Genomic DNA, 24,077 nt, shown 5'->3' on the forward strand with positions numbered 1-24,077 from the left:
GCCCAGTGCATGAATTCGTGCATGGGTGGGGTCTGGCCAGCCTGGCCAGGGGGAGGGGACATGGGCAGTTGGCCGGCCTGCCTGATGGTCGAACTCCTGGTCGAGGGGACAATTTACATATTAGCCTTTTATTATATAGGATATAGACTGAGTGGCCAGATTATTATGCGTTCAGAGATCATAATAATCTGGCTACTCAGTGTATTTATTATTGTTTAAAGTATTACATATGTCTCCTTTTCACCCGATTGGCCCCCACCCCGCCATTCCCGCCCCCCACACCTCCAGTGTTTTTAGACTGTGACTTGGCATTATGTTTATACCCAGCCCCTGGATGCAGCTGGGTTCTTTGACAGGTATGGGCCCAGCACTTTGAGCTTCTTTCCCCAGCAATAAATCCCAGTTGCAAAACACTGATAAATGGAGATTTTACTGACGGTTCCACAAAGGGAGATTTACATGGCATTTCACACTACAAAACTCTATAAAACTCTCTTTAAACATCTGTTCCCTTACCTCAGCTCCTTCCTCAGCCACCCCTATTTTCTCACTGGACACCCTCTCTCTGGGCCTCTCTCTAGTACCAGCTTGGCTTTTCTCCCTTTCTATGATCTCTGCCATTTTCCTCCTAGACACGCCCCCCCCCCCCCCCCCCCGCTCTTTTCAGTAATTTGCATTTTTACACTCATCACCTTTCAAAAAAGAGAGTTCCAGTCTTCAGAGAGCAGAAGCTCATAAATAACAAATTATCCCCGCCCCCTCACCATATTCCTCCACCGACATATTTAACATCACAGCAGGTCTGTTACACAACACCCCTCAGAGTGTTGAGTGAAGGGGAGAATAAACACAGTACATTATTTGCTCATGGCACCTGAGCCTCTCCAGTCTTGAGTCCCTCCCTTCGTCTCCCATTAGGTAAGAGTGACTCAGCTCTGAAGCCCTTGTGGATGCAGCGGTCTGACTCTCCCTGGCTTTGTAGTGAGTTACCAGGAAAGGTTTGAGTTGCCCCTCTGGGGTGCCACTCCCACCCCGCCCAGATAGTTGGTCATGGGCTCTACTAGACCAGTTAGAACTTGGGGTCAAACATAGTAGCGTTAGGATTTAACAAGGAAAGATATAGCTGGGAAATTTTCCACTTTGAGATCTGGGGAAAGAGGTATGTCTTCTGCCAAGTGGAGGGCAAGCTCCCTCTCCCTGTCCCTAAGCTTTCTCCTCAGAAGTGCTGTCTGCCACAAGGTGTTTTTCCTCACGACAGAAACAAAGTGAGCTTCCTGTCTGGGGGTGGAGTGTGGTGGCAGTCCTGGCTTTGCTCTTGAAACTGTCCTTCACAGATGGACGTCCGCGAGATGCCAGGAGTTGGTACCTCAGTGGCCTCCAGATCCTGTTTGTGCCCTTATTTGCCCTGCTTGTTGCAGATAAGGGTGACTGGTCATCACTGTGAACCCTGGGCTCTGATTGCTGAGGCATACTTGCATCCTCCCCGTACTGTGATGCCAGACCTGGCTCTTTTTTTTTTTTTTTTTTTTTTAATATATTTTATTGATTTTTTATAGAGAGGAAGGGAGAGGGATAGAGAGCTAGAAACATCGATCAGCTGCCTCTTGCACACCTCCTACTGGGGATGTGCCCGCAACCAAGGTACGTGCCCTTGACCGGAATCGAAGCTGGGACCTTTCAGTCCGCAGGCCGACGCTCTATCCACTGAGCCAAACCAGCCAGGGCACCTTCCTTTCTTCTTAATTTCTTCCCCAGTAGTGAAAATTCAAGTGGCCCCTCTGGTCTCAGAAGAAACCTGATATTTTGTCATAAAGTACTCCTGCCTGACTGCTCTAGGTGGGCCTGATTCTCCAAGGGATACCTCTTAACACCTTTTAACATGAGCACATGTGGAAAGTTTCTTCTCCTGCTCATGGCATCTGGTCACAAGCTTAGGCCAGTTTTAAAAATGACTATATTCCTACTCTTAGTGCTGCTCACTAGTCTACCCCACAGATGGCTATGAGTCTATATAAAATTCCTGCTTCTGGTCCCAGCAGACTTTGGCTTTATCTTCCCTTTCTTTCTTTCTTTCTTTCTTTCTTTCTTTCTTTCTTTCTTTCTTTCTTTCTTTCTTTCTTCCTTCCTTCCTTCCTTCCTTCCTTCCTTCCTTCCTTCCTTCCTTTCTTTTCTTTCTTTCTTTCTTTCTTTCATATTTTTTTTTATTTTTTACAGAGAGGAAGGGAGAGGGAGAGTTAGAAACATCGATGAAAAAGAAACATCAATCAGCTGCCTCCTGTACACCCCCAACTGGGGATGTGCCCGCAACCGAGGTACATGCCGTTGACCGAAATCGAACCTGGGACCCTTGAGTCTACAGGCTGACACTCTATCCACTGAGCCAAACCGCCAAACCGTTTAGGCTTCCTTCCTTCCTTCCTTCCTTCCTTCCTTCCTTCCTTCCTTCCTTCCTTCCTCCCTTCCTTCCTCCTTCCCTCCCTTCCTTCCTCCTTCCCTTCCTCCCTCTCTCCCTCCCTCTCCCTCCCTCAACCAAGAATATTTTTCCCATTGATTTTCAGGGAGAGTGAGAAAGAGAGGGAAAGACAGAAAGAAACATCAATGTGAGAGAAACACATCGATTGGTTGCCTCCTGCATGCACCCTGACCAGGGCCTGGGCCGGGGAAGACCCTGCAACTGAGGTACATGTCCTTGACAGGAATTTAACCTTGGACCCTTCGGTCCACAGGCTGACGCTCTATCCACTGAGCTAAACCGGCTAGGGCTATCTCCAGTTTCTTGCCACTCGTGACATTTAAGAGGCAGGTACTAATTCCAACTTGATCTTCCTATGGTGCACCTGGCATTGCTCTCCTCCCAAGGACCTGCAGTTTCTGAGAGTGTGTCTTCCATCTGTGGTTCCCCTTGGCTTGAGGGCAGCCCTCCCAGGTACCCTTCAGAAGGTATGAAAGGGCTGGGCCTGTCCAAGAACACCTGCTGCAGACCTCTTCTGTTCTTGAATGATCCCATTTAGTCTCTTAAGAAATTGTTGAGGCTGGCACACCAATCTCCAGACCAAGAATTCTCACTTTAGTAAGCTCACTCGATGCTCTTGTTACTGGTCCAAAGTCCATGTGCCTGATGGTTCAAAAGGCCCAAAACGCAAAACGTTGGAGTTTGGATTAAGGAAGGGTTTATTGATCGAGAAGGAAGAGCTAGTGGTGCCTCATATCCAGCTTAAGAAAGTACAGAATTCAGGATTCTTTTATGTCAAGGGAAGGGGAAAATGGGAGGGCCAAGAGGTGATTCACAACTGTAGACATCTGGGCACCCAAAGGGGTCCAAGAAAGATTGATCTTAGTCTGTTGACCCTACTTGATGTGAGTCCGGTCATGAGGTTCTTGCAAATCTTTGATACACAATACATACTTCGCTTATCTCCTCGAGATACTTTCTGGTAAGGGGCTGTTTTTGTAAAACTCAAGACACAAGCAGAATTCCTCTAATGATTAGCATGTTTGTATGCAAGAAGCTGTTTACTTGAAGGCTCTGTGAGCAAAGCAGGCTTGAACAAGATGGAGTCAGAGAGATTGAGCATTAATGCACGAACCAAGAGGTCATGGTTCAATTCCCGGTCAGGGCACATGCCCGGGGTTGCGGGCTTGATCCCTAGTGGAGGGTGTGCAGGAGGCAGCCGATCGTTGTTTCTCTCATCATTGATGTTTCTGTCTCTCTGTCCCTCTCCCTTTTTCTCTCTCAAAAATCAAAAAAAAAAAAAAAAAAAAACATAAAAAAAAGAAAAGAAAGAAAAATTAACCCAAATATAGACTTGAAAGACATGGCCTGTATGAGAAGACCTTAAGAAAACAGAGAAAGGAATGCAAGAACAGAATGAAAAATATAAGGGAGACTGCAGAGGCCAATGTTGGGGCTGGCAATAAGTGAGCTGGAGATTGGACACGGAAGGAGTTAAAGATTCTTCAGGATTTTCTGTGGGGATTGTGCAGATTTTTCATGAGAGGATTAATAAATGAAGAACTTTGAAAAAATGAACAGGAGGGGTAAGGAAGGAAAGAAGAGGTAAAACAAAGCATATAACCTCTATTATCTAGATTTGAAATGCAAGCCTGAAGAAATGAAGTGATATAGAAACATAGAAAACAAAGCCAGCCTTTCTGAACATTCACTGGGGCCCTGGTTTCTAACTTCTTTAATCTTTCCCAGTAGGTATTTATAAGATAAAAAGAGAGTGAGAGCAAGAGTGAGATAAAATATTCACACTCAGTGGTTACATAACTGAGCTTAAACCATGGTTCCCTGACCAAGGGACTAATAATAATTAGGGGTTAGGGTAGACCTATGTTTTTTTCAGCAAGCATTTGACATTTAAAAAACAACAACTCTGCCTCCTGCATGCCCCACACTGGGGACTGAGCCTGCAACCTGGGCATGTCCCTGACTGTACCCTAACTGGGAATCGAACTGTGACCTTCTGATTCACAGGTCGATGCTCAACCACTGAGCCACACCAGCTGGGCTATCCTTTTTAAATTTAAAAAAGTATTTCGGAAAACCCTTGCCTAGTGTGGTTTTTAAAAGGACCCATGCTCACTATTATGCAATCTCCTTTCCTTCCAGCCCCAGATCTCTCTATCTGGCCTACAAAACAGCAAGGCTCCAGGTCACCAGCACACAGGGCCAGATACTCTTGACCCTGCTTGTGACAGTATTGCAAACACATGCCTAGCATACTTTGGGAAGCCTGCCTGCTTCTATTACTGGTACATGAACGTTTTGCTCTGGCAGCAAATATCTACTGTGCAGGCAGGGGATCAAGGTTGCCTGAAGTTTCAAGACAGCGGTTTGGTTACAAGCCATTCCCATTTTATTAGTAGGTTCATGGAGGAGTCAGTCACAAGACTAAGACAGAGGCCCGAATTATCGGTCCGGTGTCTCGAATTGTTCAGGAATGAAATTTTTCCTGGAGTCTGAATTTGCAGCCCAGAGAGAGGTCAAGTTTAAAGCCCTTTGGGGCACTGAGCTGCGCAGTGCTGCTGGAAACATTTCCCTCTGCTCAATCATAAGCACCCAAGCGTTATTCAAGAAACATCGGGAAGCGGAGGCACTTAAGGTCCAGTTGATGGGTCCGACTCTGTTCAGAATCAGAGATTCTATTTGAGACAAAATTTAATAGTAACAACAAAGCTTGGTGGGAAAAGAGAGGCAGTGGCAAGTGCAGACAAAGAGAGAAACAGCAAAAATAGAGAGCCCTCGAATTGCCTGAGCTAGTTACTGGGCTGTTAACTATAACCAGGAGCCACTCAAACTCCTGCTGAAATCACCACCAGAAATAAAATCTGACTCCTCCTCTGGATCATTACCTTCACTCACAAAACGTTGTGGCTATCTGTGTGCTAAGGACAGGGCTGAGAGCTGTTGCGAGGGTGCTGGCCAATTGGGTGGCCAGCAAGGGCAGGGAGCAGGGAGTCAGGGGCGGGGTGGAAGCTGAGGGCTGTCACCAAGAGGCTCAGACAGAATCTGGGGGAGCTGTGGGCATAAAGAGGTATCAGATCAGTAAATAATCAGAGGGAAGCTGCGTCCTCTGGTTTACAAAGAGATTCTGAACCAGAGGAGTGAATAAAGCAGAAATGGAAGCTGGGGGCTGAGATAGCACCAGGAAAGTTACAAATTTCCCTGCGAGGTCACCGCTCTGCGGCCTTGGATTGGGTTTTTACAATGAAATGGAATTAATTTTAATTAATCAAGGATGGCTCAGGTTTTAAAATTTTATCTTAAATTAAATTTTATAGACAGCTGCACCTGCGTCCTCACTGCCCCAGAGGTCCTTGACAGATGGCAGTCTGTCTGTATAGATGGGATTCATTTGAGCCTCAGGGATTGTTTTTGGATTTTTCCTTTAGGACCCTACCTCCCACCTCCTGGGGTAGGGACAGGCGTAGAATTATAAAAAAGGAATAAGCCATCCACAATTGCACTCTCCAGAGGCAATCGTTCTGTATCCTCATCTGTGGAATGGGCATGATTATAACAGGATTGCAGTGTAAGACAAAGGAGAAGCTATTTTAACTTTTTGGTATATTCCCTTCTGCTTTTTATTAAGCATTTTAAATATGGTTGGAATCACACGGTATATATAATTTTCATCCCATCTTTTTTCCTTAATATATATCAGGACTATTTTCATGGTCACAAAAATGCTGTGTGTGTGTGTGTGTGTGCTCGTTCCTTTAAAACTTGGCCTACAAAGCAGATGGTGGGCAGGATTTGGTCTGTGAGCTGGCAGCTGGCTGACCTCAGGTGCAGAACAAAGGGCAGCCACTGAAAATCATGTCCGACAACAATGAAAACAATGGTGTGGCCTCCTCAGGGATTCAGAGGTGAAGCAGTCACAGCTCTACCAGGAAAGCAGTGTGTGCAGGGTGCTAGAGGGTAAGTAGTCAGGAGGTGAGATGTAAATAAAATTTCTTTCTGTTTAAACCCCATTTAATCTGTGGTTTGCAGGATTCATATTTAATCCCCGCCACAGCAGGGTAAATTCCCTGAGAGAGGAAAGCTATAACTTGAACTCATAGCCGGTTTTCCAGGAAGCCCCAGATGAGCCAATTTCTGTCCTTCTGTCCTCCATCATTTTGGAAAGTTGTCTAGCCGAGGCCCTGCTTCTGGAGGCATTTGGGTGCAGGCAGGAGCCAAGGTCTTGACAAAAATACTTTTTAAAATTTCACTTTTGATTATTGCTATATATTATATCATATGATTGAACCCTAATTTATTTTCATTTTTCAAAATATTGGATATTTAAGTTGCTTTAGAGGTTTGCTGTTAAAATACAGTAAAGAATATCTTGGTACATAAGTCTTTCTCTTAAATTTAGGTTACTTTGTATTAGTTGGGGGAGAAACTATTTTAACATTTTAGTATTGTCTTCTACTTTTTTTATTAAGCATTTTAAACATGATTAAAATCACAATACATATATAATTTTTTATCCAATCTTTTTTAAAAAAATATATTTTTTTATTGATTTCAGAGAGGAAGGGAGAGGGAGAGATATAGAAACATCAATGATGAGGGAGAATCATTTGATTGGCTGCCTCCTGCATGCCTCCCCACTGGGGATCGAGCCTGCAACCCAGGCATGGGCCCTTGACCAAAATTGAGCCCAGGACCCTTCAGTCCACAGGCTGACGCTGTATCCACTGAGCCAAACAAGCTAGGGCCAACCTTTTTTCTTAATAATATATTGTGACTATTCTCATGATTGTATTTTGTTTATAGATGAGGTTAGATTAGTATCTAAAAGCATAAGGCTCTTACTACATATTGATCAAATTGCTTTCTAGATAATTATACCATTTATTTCTGATAAGCCTTCAATCTGAAATATAGACTTTGATTAGGCTTTAACAAGGTTTTTGTTTTTGTTTTTTAACTGAGAAACCCTGAGCTTGGGTCCCTCACGCCCATTTTAGTCCTGAATGGAAGAGCTTGGTCTCTTTGTTTTTTGCCTGTTGGTCATCTCTCTGTGGAGTGGAGTCTGGGAAGAGGGAACATGGGGAGAAACTGGGATTTCTTTCTCCACCCTATCCTGTCCATCCAAGAGTCCAGCCCACATTCTGATCTTGTCCTAATCTCTTAGTCTTGAAATATTTTTCCTGGAAGCAGTGGGCTGGTATAGAAAAATCTTTGGGTTTTGGACTCAGAGAGAACTGGGTTCAAATTTTAGTTCTGGTACTTATTAGCTGAGTGAGGTTGGGCAAAATTCCCTAATATATATGAACCTCAGGTTTCATATCTGTGAAATGGGCATGTTAACAGGGATACAGTGCAAATTAGTTAAAAGGAACTATGTGAAGCATAGGGCTTAGTGTATTACTACGTATTTATAGCAGGTGGTAGTCCTCTATCCTATTTTACTGTTATGCAGGGACTGATCTAAGCGTGGTGTTGTCATATCAAATGAGCACTGACATCATCATTCTCATAATCAATGAGTATGACTTCTGGGTGAAGGAAGCCACATTCTCTCCAGGCCTTTGTACATGTTGTTCCTCAGCCTAGAGCAGAGATTCTCAAATGTTACCATGCATCAGAATCAACTGGAGGATCGTTAAAAAAAATATTGCTGGGTCCCACACCTAGAATTTCTGATTCTGTAGGTTGGGGAAGGAGCTGTGAACTTGCATCTCTAACAAGTTATCAGTTGATGCTGCTGTTGCTGCTGCTGCTGGTCTGGAAACACACTTTGAAAACTGTTGTACTACTCTTCCTGTCCTGGTTAATTCCCACTCCTTTTTCAGGTCTCAGCTTTGACTTTATTACCTCTAGAAAGTCTTTCTTAAACCTGAAGTACAAATTAGGCATCCATCATCCGTGCTTTCAAATCTCCCTGGACTTTGCTTGCACAGTGTTCTGTAATCGTCTTACTACTTGTCTGTACCCCCACTAGATTGTAACCACTTTGGAAAAGTAACTTCGTCTGTCACTTTATGGCTATATCTCCAGCACCTAGCCCAGTGCCTGGTACATAGTAGGTGCTCAATTAATGTTTTTTTGAATGAATGAGTGAGCCAGATCTTGGGTAGCTGGAACCAGAGCCTAGGCACTCATGACAGTGGGGCAGGGAAAGGGAGTAAGTTCTTGTGACCAGTGGCCAGGTAAGTCTAAGAATTCAGTGCCTGGAAGATAACAGAACATTGCAGAAGCTATAGGTACAGGGACTGGACCTCAGGAGTTTGGTTCCCCCCTCTGGGGTATGGAGAGCAAGGCAGAACCCAGTTTGATAGAAACTGAGCAGGGACTTAAGACTCAATTTCTGGTTAGAATGCTTGATCAGAATTAATAATAGAATTCAAAACAAGAATGGTCCCATTCTTGTTTGATACGCCAACATATGGTCTATCTTGGTGTCTATTTCATGTACACTTGAAAAGGAGGTAGCTTCTGTTGTTGAGTGGTGCATTCTAAAATATCATTTAGGTTAAATTGATCAATAGTGTTGTTCAAATATTTGTTGTCTTAACTGATTTTTGGGGTCTACTTAATTCTGTAAATTATTGAGCAAGAAGTATTTATATCTTTAAAATAATTATGGATTTATCTTTCTCCTTTCAGTTTAATCAGTTTTGCTTCATGTATTTTGATACTACATTATTTAGTGCAGACACATCAAGGATTATTATATATTTTTGATGAAGTAGTCACTTTATTATTGAGAAATGTTCCTCTTTATCCCTTTCTAAAATTCTGAAGTCACTCTATCTAATATTAATATAACCACTTCAGGGGTCTTTAAAGAAACATTTTTACTGATATATGGTTCACATACTATACAATTCACCTATTTAATATGTACAAGTCAATGGTATGTATGTATGTATGTATGTATTTATTTATTTAGTTTATCTATTTATTTATATTTGAGTGTTCCCTGGCCAAGTGAACTCTGCAGTGGGCAGTGGGCTTTGTCTTGATGGGCCCTGCCTCAGAGGGCTGTCTGCCTGGACTCCAACAGTATGAGGAGGCGGTGGTTACCCCCAGAGGTCAGGAGCCGAGGGGGTGGATACCAGGACGGTAGGCAAAGCGTACATCATCTGCCCTGGGGAACCATGCACTACAAAGGTGCCACCCGGGTCTCCGAGGAATCCACAAATGCTTCCTCTCTAAAGACCTAGCATTTCAACATCAGCCAACTAAGTTAGTCAAGAGGGACCACAAACTGTACCAGCCTGAGTTAAAAGACCTTTGCCTCCTTAACCCAGTCCTGGAAGAGGCAGAAGACGAGGTGGATGAGGTGGAGAGTGAAATTGCAGACCACACAGACCTTCTTACCCAATGTTGATCCCCAGCTACAGGCCAAGCCTGGGCGGTGGGGAGAAGTATTGAATGGGATGTGAGGTTTTTTTTTGTTTAACATGGGGTGGACTTTTTAAAAGGTCCCTAAGTGAGACTATTCATATGAAGTTGTGAATAGAACCTGAAAAACTTTAAGCTCTTCCTGATATGTTGTCCAGGGGCTAAAAAAGAGATCCAGCAAGGCACATTAAAGGGCAGTGTTAGGAGATAACAAAGCCATTTCCTGTTTGTACCTCCTGAGTTCGGTCTAGTGTGTGTGTGTGTGTGTGTGTGGTGGTGGGGGGGGGGGTTAGGGTTAGAGTTGGGGGGGTGGATTAAGATTGTATGCAACTTGACTTGGGGTGATAAACACACAATACAATATACCCATTGTAGAACTTTGTACCAGGAACCTGTATAATTTCATTAACCAATGTCACCACATAAATTCAATTAAAAAAAAAAAAAGATTGCATGCAAAGCAAGGTTGGGTGCTGACAGCCTACTGTTTGCTTTCTCTAGGGTGGTGCTGAATGCCTAAGTTTGTTTTTTATAAATCCTCTGGAGTCGGGCCAACTTTCTCTTTGTGCTCCCTAGTTGTCTGCAAAGGCTTACTCTTCCTATTTTCTAAGTCATACCCGGGGAGCCAGCCATGGGGTGGCAGTGTGTGTGGGTGAGGCAAGGGAACATTGGGGATGCCTGTGGGCAAGTTGGTGGATCCACAGATGAGGCATTCCTAGCAGATCATGAGTGTGCTTCCTGATGGAGTCCATGACACAGTTAGTAGGATCTCTGGCTCCTTGATTCTCTCCAAGAGCACTGTCTACTGTTCTAGCAGTTACCCCCGCTCACTCCCATCATGCAGCACTTCTTAGCATTCTGGATGGGTGAGAAAGAACTGGGTCTCACTGGCAGCATCTGGCATAGCTGGGGAAGCGGGGTGTTCACTTACCTACTCACTTTCTCTCATGGAAGAAATCAGGGGCTGAGTAGGTCTCTCTTGGCACTGAGCAGTGAGTTGTGCTGCCTTGGGGAGGGGTGGCATAGGTAAAGTGAAACTGTTTCCTCAAATATGGTCAAGAGAGTAAAATCAGCTCGGCTGGTGTGGCTCAGCGGTTGAGTGTCGACCTGTGAACCAAGAGGTCACTGGTTCAGTTCCCTGTCAGGGCACATATCCAAGTTGCAGGCTTGATCCCCATTAGGGGGCATGCAGGAGGTAGCCAATCCATGATGTTTCTCTCTCATCGATGTTTCTATCTCTCTATGCCTCTCCCTTCCTCTCTCTATAAAAATCAATAAAAATCAATATTTTAAAAAAAGAGAGAGTAAAATCAACAAGACCATGTTTATGGAAATTATCTCCACAGGAAAGGGCAGTTCTCAGAGGAAAATCCCCAAAGGAGTCTCTGACAACCTTATATCATTGATGCTCATTGCAAGGACTCATCATCAAGAGAAAGATCATCACACAATTAATTAATTAATAACTGCCTTATTTTATAAACTAGTATGAAGGAACTAATTCTTAAAGTATGCACAGGTATAGACTTTAATATAAGCCCAGAAAATAAATAAATTTAGTATTAAAATGCTTTACTCCAATATGGTTAAAATTTTCAAGTGTGACTTAAATTCTTGTTCTAAGTGGAAAAATATCATTTCTAGTGATTATGGGTAAGTGTGGAGATTTTTATTATTTTTAAAAATTATTATTATTTTTAATTTTTTAAAATTGATTTTAGAGAGTATGGGAGAGGTAGAGAGAGATAGAAACATCAATGATGAGAGGGAATCATTGATTGGCTGCCTCCTGCACGCCCCCTACTGGGGATGAGCCTGCAACCTGGGCATGTGCTCTTGTCTGGAATCCAACCCAGGACCCTTCAGTCCACAAGCCGACACTCTAGCCACTGAACCAAACTAGCCAGGGCAAGTATGGAGATTTTTAAAAAGTGAGTATTTGGCTGGTATATCTCTTTACTTAAACACAGTCTGTATTTTAGCCAAAATTACGTTAGTAAGACTATGTAGTAAAATAAGAACTATTTTACTAATCAATTTGATTTTAATCAACAGAGGAAGCTGGTTTTAGATATTTAAAATATTTTGGTCAATTGTAATATTTTGGTTAACGAATTGTAGAAATTTCATAAGGAAATGAAACCCAGTTGTCTGGCTTTTACCAGGTGTTTCTATATGACTGTAGATAATCCTATCTCAGAGCATGGGTGTTAAACAGTTTAGGCTACATATCTTGTTTTACTGCTAAATAGGGGAAGTGAAATGCAGAACAAATCATTACTCTGGACAGGAAGCAATAGAAAGGCAAATCAACGTTGTTCTTGACTTGGTCCTTGGCACTGCTTTTTTATTTTTACTGGAAATGCTTCACAGCGATGCCCTTTTGGATCGCCATTTAGTTGTTCAGTAAACACAGTTACCTTGTCTGACATAGCTCAAGCCCCAGCTGGTACTGAATGTTTCCATTCCCGGGGGAAAGACCCAGTAGCCTAAGTTAATTTGCAAATAACTTAGGTGGCTAGGAAAAGGAGGGAGCCGCTGACTTGGGCTTTCCACCTTGGAGGAAAGTAGCTACAGACTCCAAAAGGCAGGAGTGTGCCTCGCCAGCACAGCCAAGGGTTCAGTGAGCCTGAGGGAGGGCTGGCTAAGGATGAAGAAAAGAGAAAGAGAATAAGCTGGGTCTAGGTCAGGGGTGGGCAAACTTTTTGACTCGAGGGCCACAATGGGTTCTTAAACTGGACCGGAGGGCCGGAACAAAAGCATGGATGGAGTGTTTGTGTGAACTAACATAAATTCAAAGTAAACATCATTACATAAAAGGGTACGGTCTTTTTTTTTATTTCAATAGTTTTATTCATTTCAAACATTTTAACAAGAAGAATGTAAACACTAATTATTATAATTTGAAACTTCAAAAAATGGAGGAATCATAGCACAATAACATACCTTATATTGAAGATGGCAAAGGCAAAATAAAATTGCCTAACAAAGGAAAGGTACAAAAGCCTTTCAAATTAAACTTAAATATAATAAAATAATTTAAAACTAAAACAAATAGAAAAGAACAAAATGTGTAAACAGTAAATTAAACATTTTCTTTAGTGCAACTTGCAAATTATGCCTGGGACGTAGATGTAGATGGCAATGTAGACTGGGTTGAAAGGTTTTTGGTCTTTAAAACATCAACTTCAGTGGGAACAGTGTTGTTGGTCTCCTTTTTTAGCTAACGCATCAAAGTCTGGAGTTAGTTTTGTTGTGGCTATTCTCAGGATAGATCTGAGGTGTTCGTCAGTTAAGCTGGATCTGTGAGGGGCTTTGTTGATGTTCATGACGCTAAATGTCTGCTCACAAATATAGGTTGACCCAAACAGCACCAGTATCTTCTGTGCCATCCTCCAGATGTTTGGAAAAGTGGCTTCATTAAGTGAAGCATAAAAGTCTCTTAGTTCAAGAGAGCTGAATTTCTCCTTTAGGACAAAGTCAGACTGAAGATCGATGAGTTCCAGTTGCACCTCTTCTGGTGCTGTTTCAGGGTTTTGTGACAAAGGACAGGCCACCAGTTGAAGTGACTGGTCAATTTTTTCAACATCAGAAAATGGACGACAGAATTCTGCATGCAGGTCATCCAGTGATTTGCTGTATTTCTTCACGTTTTGGATGGTCTCCTGTGTGGCTAGTGTGGCAAAATGAGTGAAGACTTTGTCTGAAATTTGTCTGGAAAAGAAAATCAGCTTCGATTTAAAGGCTTTCACATTAGTGTACATGTCATGTACATACTGATCTTTTCCCTGTAGCTTCACATTTAGCTCATTCAAATGTGAAAATATATCTACAGCAAATGCAAAGTCACACAGCCAATTCTTGTCACTCAGCTCAGTAAATTTGTCAGACTTCCCCTTTAATTTCAAAAATGCACCAATCTCTTCTTTGAGCTCCCACACTCGTTGGAAAACTTTGCCCAAACTCAACCAGCGGACACGAGAGTGGTAAAGTAAGTCGTGGTGATCCGCATCAGTTTCCTCCAGAAACTTAATAAACTGACGGTGCTGAAGTCCCTTTGCTCGAATGAAATTAACAAGCTTTACGACTGGATTAACAACATGATTAAGTTGTAATATAGACTTGCACAATGATTCCTGGTAAATAATACAGTGAAGAAAAATAACATCTTGGTTAGGGTTCTCCTCTTTCACTTTATCCTGAATTCTTTTTAGCAGTCCAACATTTTTTCCAGTTAAATTTGGAGATCCATCTGTCGTGACATTAGCAAGTTTACTCCATGGTAGCTTCATTTTCTCGATGACAGTAGACACCCGGTCATACAAGTCCTCTCCCCGTGTTTTTCCTTTCAGTGGCTCCATGGCTAAAAACTCCTCTGTAATTTCAAAATTGTCACTAATCCCTCGGATAAAAATTAAGAGCTGAGCAGTGTCCTTTACGTCATTACTTTCATCCAATGCTAGTGAATAAAACTTAAAGAACTCTGCCTTACTATTTAACTTGCTGGCCAAGTCTTCATCAATCAGTTCCACTTGACGAGTCACTGTCCTGCGCGATAAGCTGAGTTTTTCAAACTTGCCTTTGCTCTCTGGACACAAGAGACCTGCTGTTTCTATCATACATTCTTTCAAAAACTCGCCTTCAGAGAGAGGTTTGCTAGCTTTTGCTAATTTGAATGATAGCATAAAACTTGCTTTGGTAGTTGTCTCTTGAATTGCAGTTTGTCTGTGAAAGACATTTTGCTGAGCCTGTAATTTAGCCATCAACCTCTGTGCAGTAGCCTCCCGTTCTTGAGGTGACTGCTTGCTAGCATAGTTGCCATGCTTTGTGACAAAGTGACGGCTAAGATTGTACTCTTTGAAGACTGCAAGTGTTTCCTGGCATATTAGACATACCGGCATTGATCGGACTTCGGTGAAAAAATATTTTGTTGTCCACTCCCTCTTAAACACTCGGCATTCACTGTCCACTTTCCTTTTCTTTGGTCCACTCATGTTTAATATTGGGCTAAAACCAACAGTACCGTTCTCTTATTAAATTCTTTACTAAAATAAGACAGTAAAGTATAAAAACAAGTGATTAAATTTGCTCTACTATAACATTTTTGGTCTTCTAAAAAATATATATATAACAAAATCATCTGAAAAATTTCAGACATGGGACAGAGGCACACCCTGACCATAGAGAACAACCCCTTTCCTCCATAGGAAACCTGTGCATCTTTCACACAGGCCCTTTGTTTATGGTAACACACATAGCTGCACATTGCTGTGTCTTCCAGACACACTTGTATGGCAGGTGCTAGGGCAGTGCAAAACATGGGTAACCAGTAGTTACCACTAGCACTTCCATTACTGGCAAAAAACAGCCGCAGTGCACATAGTGTGAAAGAGTCCATTATCAATGTCAGATTGCATCCACTGGACTCTATAAAAACAACCAAGTGCCACTTTTAAATGCCCATTGCAACAGTTTTTCTTATTAAAAGCTGGAAATGGCAGGATATTTATATATATACCCCTACTGTGACAGCCTGGCAGAGCATTACAAAGGAGAAAACCCAGCATCTGGTGATGTCCATAAGTACAAGACTTCAGGCTGTCATTACCAGGAAAGGGTTTCATCCAAGTATTAGATATGAACATTTGATTTTCAGTTTTTCCTTTGTCCAATTACTTCTGAAACCCTGAAATTAAGCGATTTTGTAATAAAAATCTTTAGTTCATCACATTTCTATACAATCTTTTTGTTCAACCCACTGAATTAGGGTTCGTTCACACTAGCCATGCTGCCGTTGCAGTGTGGTGCAGTACTGCAATGCAGTGCAGCTAGGGTTAATGCAGGGTACACAGGTTTCCATCATGTTTGCGTTGATGCTAATGTGCAGTGGTGTATGTTAACACAAATGCCCTGTAGCACGCATTTTTACAGGCGCAAGGGGGAGAAGCAAACGCAGCGCAAAATGCATTTGTTTTGCCGCTAACACATGTGGTTAGTGGCCACAGTAGCGTTACTGATACCGCATTCGTATCAGCAAAAAAAATGCAGCCGCAGCATGGCTAGTGTGACATGTCCTCTGTGTGTCTTTTTTACTGCTGCGCACGTCCGCAGTGGGAAAAAAAAACTGCAGTGGATACAAGCCTTAAAAGCTGAAAGTCTTTGTTGTTTTATTAACAAGTCATTGTGATGTACAGAATGTGGGAACAGGAAAAAATTGTATTTGAGTAGAGCTCTTAATCTTACCTCAGAAAGGCTCTGATACTGTGCTCTCCAGGGGCGTGTCTCCCTACATCACCACGATAACATGTCTACGCATTCCCAGGGTGATGTCGGGAGACGCGTTGGGCATTACAAGGAGCCTCTGGAAGATTGAGAGGTTGTTCCTTCTACTGAATGGGCGGATATAAATCCGCCCACTCAGAAGAAGGAGCTGCGGCCGTGTTTCCCGACGTTGCCATGTTAACACTGCTGCTGGTGAAGGAGCGGAGGGGAGAGCAAGAGAACCCTCTGCTCTTTCAGCTCCACGGGCCGGATAGAACAGCCGAACAGGCCAGATCCGGCCCGCGGGCTGTAGTTTGCCCACGGCTGGTCTAGGTGGATCTTCTGTGCATGACTGAGACCACAGAACAGATCCAGACTGCAAGCTGATGCTTTATTTTATAGTCAGAGGTAAACAAGGTAATTTACAATGTTCTTGTAAGTTTCACTTGTTTTGGCAGCATTTGCTGCACCTCCCACAGCCCATTAGCTACCCAGGAAAGATCTAGGGAGCAGTCACAAGATCAAGCTTAATTATGCTAAGAGGGCTGTGCCCTCTAAGCTGGGACTTGTTTGCTGCTTTGCCAGCAGGTCAGTCCGAGGCTTAACCCTATAACCACTCTCTACACAGGAGTGCATGTCCTTTTGTGTGATCATAATTAGGAAGTAGAATATTAAGGAAGGAAAAGTTTAAGTAACAGCAAACTTCATTAAGTTGAGGCCCCTGTGAAGTGGGGTTTTGGGGTAGACTGAGCTTGGAGGATAAATCAATAACTGCAAGCTAGTCTCCTGGGTAGCCTGTGTTTCTTGGTGAGGGGAAGTAAACATTTGTAAGGTGTGGGTCTCCATGGGAAGACCTCAAGAGAATAAAAAGTTGGGCTTCTGTCAACCTGTTTTGAGCAGACCTTGTCCACGAGAGACCAGTCCCGCAGGGACCAGTCATTGCTTCTTCTCCAAAGAAAGAGCTCAGAGATGGCTGAAGGGGTTCTGCCAACAGACAGCTCGGGAGGGAGTGTGCAAACAGCTATAGTCAGACAATGGAAGCAATGGCGTGAGAACTGGTGGCTCTTCCTTGGGAGGGTTCAGGAAGATCAGTGGGGGAGACTCTAGGAGAGGCTGTGGACTTTCAGTGACGTGGTGAGCTCTGCCCTCTCCCCTTTCTATGGCATCATTCCCATCTATTTACAAACTGGCTACGGTGTCTCCCATATTTAAAAAAGCCTTCACTAGATCCTTCATCCCCCTCAGCAGTCCGATCATTTCTCTGCTTCTCTTCCCAGAAAAACATCTCAAATTCTCTGCCTCCAATGTTTCACCTCCCTGAATCCCACCCTTTACCTTTAGGGTGATTTTGGCATTAAATAACAGAAAATGCCAAATCAACTGTATAAAATAAAATGGGGGTTTATGAGATGAAACGAGAACCCCACAGATAGAGTGGGCTCTAGGCCTGCTTTTGGTAATTCTCTTGGCTGTGCCCTCCTCTTCGGTGTTGGCTTTATCCCCAGTCTGGTACCAAGATGGTTTTCACAGAACGAGGTGTCACACACACAAATGACAATAGCTCATGGAAGAAGAGGAGCTGTCTTCTTGTGTCTCTTTTTAAGGAAAAATCGACCTCTATGGAAATCCTCCAACAGACTTCTCACATCTTGTTGTCTGGAATTGTATCACATGCCCATTTAAAAAAAATAAGTAGTTGTATTTATTATAGTAATGTTCTTTTTTATTTTTATTTTTTTAAATTTCTTTATTGATTAAGGTGTTACATATGTGTCCTTATTCCCCTATTACCCTCCCCATTCCCCCCACTCAGCCCTCACCCTCCTGGTGTCCGTGTCCATTGGTTAGGCTTATATGCATGCATACAAGTCCTTTGGTTGATCTCTACCCCTTACCCCCACCCTCCCCTACCTTCCCTCTGAGGTTTGATGGTCTGATCGATGTTTCTCTGTCTCTGGATCTGTTTTTGTTCATCCGTTTATGTTGTTAATTATATTCCATAAATGAGTGAGATCATGTGATATTTATCTTTCTCTGACTGCAAATGCCCATTCTTAAATGAATCATTGCCAGAGAAAGTAGATTATAGGGGTTGGCTTGGACCAATCAAGATTTACACTGGAGCTGGCTATAGGGGTTCTGCTTGCAAGGAAGAAGAGAACAGATTCTTGGGAAGTATCTTATATGTCAATTTGACTTTTGTCCTCAACACTACACTGAAATGGAGCTTCACAGGAACCAAATTCCAGTGAGAGTTTCTTTGTCTTCATCTTAATCCACCTTTAGCAACACTTGAGTACTTGAGTATCCTGTAGCTTCTGCTCTATCACACTCTCCCGGCATTACTTTCCGCTCTGGTTGCTCTTTCTTGGTTTTCTGGGTACACAGGATTGTAAAACAGGACTCATCCTACTTTATCTTGAGCTTTGTCTTACCAACACAATCAGAGCAAATATTTCCCACGTTTTAAATTGAGGAATGAACTGATTAGTCAGAACTTGCAAAGGAGGCAGCTAAGAGTGGGTTTTATGTCCCTTAGCTGATGAAACACCTCCGGCTTATAAAAAAGTTGAAGACCAATGAATACATAGATAAGTGGAACAACAAATTGATCTCTCTCTCTCTCTCTTACATCAATCAGTTAATTTTTTTTTTTTTAAAAAAAGGTTGGAGACACCAAAGTGCAAGGATATTGGAGAGAAAATGACCTATGAGGATTTGCAATATAAGTTTTCCACCAAAGTAGGGAAGCAGTGGGAGTGCTTGGTCTGTCCCGATGGTTTAGTGACGGGGTTTACTGGGGAGTACCTTGGAGAGAGGAGCATGGAGGACTGGAGTCTGACTGTGGCTGGCTAGCTCCTCTGGTGACAGCATAGAGTCGATGCGATATTGGGACAGTTGCTCTCCCAGAGTTTGGGCAAATGATCCTTGAATACTTCCCCTGGACCTGAAGTAGTAGTACACACATAAAGAGCAGGCATGGGGTTTTCTTAGATCCTGACCAAGGGGGCTGCTTGGAGACAAACAAATAAACTACCAACAAATCCTGAAGACATACCATTATATTTTGAGGTGGTGAGGGAAGAATTTTAAGTGACCAGCCTTAAGAGATGCATTTACTCCAGCAAGGCAACTGCCATTGCAAGATTTTTTGAGATGGTGGAGTCTCAGGGCAGGGGGAAACCCCCCAAAATAGTTCCATGAGAGACTCAAGCTCTAAACACCAGCCAATCCCAGATAGCTAGACTAGTCAAGTAAGATATTTCCTGTCCCATACCTTTCCTCCCTCCCCACTCTGCTTCAAGCCTGCAGGAACCAGAAGCAGCCTAATGAGGGGGGAAGAGGACTGCATGTTTTAGGCAAGAGAAATAAAGAGCCAACTATACCCTAGAGGCAGCCAGGTTGGAGCATAACCAAGTTGAAAGAGAGATTGGGAAGTTCTTGTTATCACCTGAACCATTTATAAATGAGAATTTGTGTGTGTGTGTGTGTGTGTGTGTGTGTGTGTGAGTGAGTGTGTGTGAGATCAGAGATGATTAAATTGCTTTTAGTCATTACTTAAGAATGTCTAGAAAAGTCACAAATTTGCCTTCATTTTATTCGAGGAATAGGGAACAAAGTTTCTCAGAGGGATTGTTTGAACAGGTAGTGAAGAAAAAGAATAAAATGGTTTTCTGATTAGGTTAAGTGTATCCTTCTTGCTCAATATATCTTTAAGACCAGCTCTTTCCTCATCTATCCAACATCCAAATGAGGTTGTACCCCAGTACTTGCCCTGGATCTTCTCCCCTTATCTGACTACATTTTCTTGATATGTTATCCCTTTTCATTTTATGGTTTCACTCTATGCTGATGACTTTCAAATGTGTATCTTTAGCCCAAATATTTGAGCCCCAGAATCATGAATCTAATTGGTACTGGCAACTTCACTTGTTGAGTCTAATAGGGACCTTAACATGCCCCAAATATCCCTGTCCCATCTCTACCATCCTTTTCCCCTCCCCCCTGCCAATTCGTTCCTATAATAATAAAGGGCATCACTTTGCAACCAGTTATGTAAAACCAAAATCTATGAGTCATTTTGGATTTTTTTTTTGGAGTTTTTATTTCTTTATTTTTTTAAATTTAATAAATCTTTATTGATCAGATTATTACAATTGTTCCTCTTTTTTCCCCCATAGCTCCCCTCCACCTGGTTCCCACCCCACCCTCTGCCGTTACCCACCCCCCCGCACTGTCCTCATCCATAGGTGTACGATTTTTGTCCCTCGCACCCCCCACTCCCCTTTCCCCCGAGAATTGTCAGTCCCTTTCTATGACCCTGATTTTATTATATTCACCAATTTATTCTGTTCATCAGATTTTTTTATTAACTTGATTTTTAGATTCACTTGTTGATAGATATGTATTTGTTGTTCATAATTTTTATCTTTACCTTTTTCTTCTTCTTCCTCTTCTTAAAGAATACTTTTCAGCATTTCATGTAATTTCATGGTTTGGTGGTGTTGAACTCCTTTAGCTTTTCTTATCTGTGAAGCTCTTTATCTGACCTTCAATTCTGAATGATAGCTTTGCTGGGTAGAGTAATCTTGATTGTAGGTTCTTGCTATTCATCACTTTGAATATTTCTTGCCACTCCTGTCTGGCCTGCATAGTTTCTGTTGAGAAATCAGCTGACAGTTGTATGGGTGCTCCCTTGTAGGTAACTAACTGTTTTTCTCTTGCTGCTTTTAATATTCTCTGTTTGTCTTTTGCCCTTGGCATTTTAATTATGATGTGTCTTGGTGTGGTCCTCTTTGGATTCCTTTTGTTTGGGGTTCTGTGTGCTTCCTGGACTTGTAAGTCTATTTCTTTCACCAGGTGGGAGAAGTTTTCGGTCATTATTTCTTCAAATAGGTTTTCAGTATCTTGCTCTCTCTCTTCTTCTGGCACCCCCATAATTCAGATGTTGGTATGCTTGAAGTTGTCCCAGAGGCTCCTTACACTATCTTCAAATTTTTGGATTCTTTTTTCTTTTTGCTTTTCCGGCTGAGTGTTTTTTGCTTTTTTGTATTTCAACTCTTTGACTTGATTCTTGCGGTCCTCTAGTCTGCTGTTAGGTCTCTGTATAATATTTTTTATTTCAGTTAGTGTATATTTAATTTCTAGTTGGTCCTTTTTCATATCCTCGAGGGTCTCGCTAAATTTATCGGCCTTTTCTAGGAAATTCTTGAAAAACCTTATAACCGTGGTTTTGAACTCTATATCCAATCATTTGTTTTCCTCCATTTCTTTCATTTCTGACCTGTTTCTTTGTGTCCACATTTTGGCTGCTTCCCTGAGTTGATAGAGTGGCTTTGTGTGCTAGGTGTCCTATAGGGCCCAGTGGCTCAGCCTCCCCAGTTACCTGAGGTGGACACTCTTGGTGCACCCCTTTGTGGACTGTGTGCACAGTCTTGTTGTAGTTAAGCCTTGATTGTTGTTGGTATCACTGGGAGGAATTGACCTCCAGGCCAATTGGCTGTGAAGATCAGCTGTGTCTACACTGGGAGAACTTCTGTGCTGGAGACACCCTTATGAGACAAGACTTGCAAAAACCTCTGTGCTCAGCTTGGATGGGGCGGAGTCTCGGGGCGGAGCAGACAGCATTGGTTTCCTGTCAGCCCTGCTCTAATAGGCCTCTGTGTCTCAGTGTCCTGTGGTAATTGCTGCAAGCACCTCTGAGAGAAAGCTGCCCTCAAGTTTCGCCTGCTGCCAGACAGTCCAGTTTCTCCCCGAATGAGTCTGGATCCCCAGAGTCTTGCCCAGAATTGGAGTTCAGTGCAGTCGGGAGCTTTTGTCTCCCTCCCACTTGAGAAAGCCAGCTGCGCACTCAGTTGCCAGTCCTCTCCGAGCGCGTCTCAGTACCTCTGGCTCTTGTAGCTCCTGTGAGTCTCAGTGTGCTTTTCTCTTTCCTTCTAGTTGTAGAATTTCCACTCAGCCAGCCTTCCTGTGGTTCTGGATGATGTCTGTTTTGTCTTTTAGTTGTAGTTTTGAAATTGTTGTGCGAGGCAGCAGTTTAGGTGTTTACCTATGCCGCCATCTTGGTTTCTCCTCTGCCCATTTTAGATTTCATCATCATCTCCTACTTCCAGTCCATAATCCTGACTTCTAGTTCTACCTGAAGAACATATCCCCAATCCATCTCCATCTCTCTATCTCTATTGTCACCCAAGGCACCATCAACTTTTCCTGGACTATTGCCAAGCTCTCCTATCTGGTCTCTCTTCTTCCACCATTTCCCCATTTAGTGTGTTTTCTATATCACCAGAGTGAATTTTAAATATTTAAATCTAATAATGTCACAGTTTTGCTGAAATCCTCTATTATTTCCCTATTTCATGTAATATAAATAAAAAAAAATAAACTGCAAGTTCCTAGTCATGGCCTACGAAAACCTTTATGACTGAATCCCCGTCTTCCTCTTTAAGTTCATATTGATTGACCACTCTCTCTTTTGCTCACTGTGTTGCAGCCCTTCTTTCTTGAATGGCTCAATCTCTTGCTTACTTCAGGAACTTTGCACTTACTGTTTCCTTTGCCTGGAATGCTCTTTTCCTCTGATAAGGCTGGATTCTTCTCAGCCGCAGGTCCCTGCTCAAATATCACCTCAGTGGGAAGAAGCACCCTTTCTAAAGTAGCTCCTCCAGAGTCCTTTGTTACTCTAATAGCCTCCTCTTACCCACAGCACTGATCGCACATGTAAATTATCTTATTACTTATTTGTTTACTTATTTCAGGTTTTATTTATCTTAGCAAAATATAAGTTGCATAGAGACCTTCCCATCTTTTTTCCACACCAGTATTTTTGGCACCTAGAATAGTATCTGGCAGCTAGTAGGTGCTCCACAAATCCTCAGTGAATAAATAAATGAAAGGAGCAACATCCAACAAGAAGTAGGTGTTCTGAGGGGGAACCATGTGGATCTGAGTTAGAAGAGCCCAGAGTGAAATCATAGGGCCCTAATGAGTGAAATCAGAGGGAAAGATGTTGCTTCAAAGTGGGGTTTCCTTTAATTGAGTGGGCCGATGCCCCACCCCACCATGTTACCTGGGGAGAGGGAGACAGAGTCTTCAAGGACTGGGGAAGGTAGACGTTAACAATAATTAGTTTTGTCTTCTCTGCAGCTAGAAGATGACAGAGAAGCAAATTCTGCCCCCCCACCCCCCCGCCCTTGAAAATCCTGTTAGAATGGCAGAAAGGGCAAACGTGAAGCATTCCTATCTAATGGCTACACTGAGCGACGATCCTTTCAGGGCACAGGACTCAGGTGAAAACCTCCTTCTCAGGGACAGAGCGCTTGCCTATCCTGGATCCGTCAAGCCCTGCTAAGGCTGAAAATGTCTAGTGTACACCCAACTAATAAAGGATCCAAGCTGACTTGAATGAGGTGCTCTGAGTCACAGAAGTGATGAGGAATTCTGGGATACCCTGCTATGATTACAACTTCCACTCCCTCCTTCCCAACGAAATTTAAATTGCAAGTAGAAATAGGTGACAATGGCTATTTGATCAGCCATGTGGAAAACACATGGGCTTTGAGATCAGAGATATTGGGGTTCAAATTCTATCTCTGTTACTTACTGGCTTAATGATCTTGGGCAAGTCGCTTAACCCCTCTGAATCTTTATTTTCCCATTTAAGAATTCATTACTTTTGTGAAGCTGTTTGGGTTTAAGGGTCTGATACATGGAAAGGGCCGACAAATGATGGTATGATCATTATGGTGGGAGATTTTCAGCTTATACCTCAGCATGCTAAACGTTTCATAGGGATAATACATCGCAAAGCCTGTCTTACTTTTCTCCTCCCATCTCTATAAACCTGGGAGGAGTGGAGCCTTTTAGAGAAGCCTTAAAGCAAGAAGTTGATTTCAAGTTCATTTAAGTCAAGGTATTGGGACATTTAACAGCTCATTAGTATATTTTAAGACTTGGTGGCATCTGT

This window comes from Plecotus auritus (genome assembly GCF_963455305.1).
Source record: "Plecotus auritus genome assembly, chromosome: 2".
NCBI lineage: Eukaryota > Metazoa > Chordata > Mammalia > Chiroptera > Vespertilionidae > Plecotus > Plecotus auritus.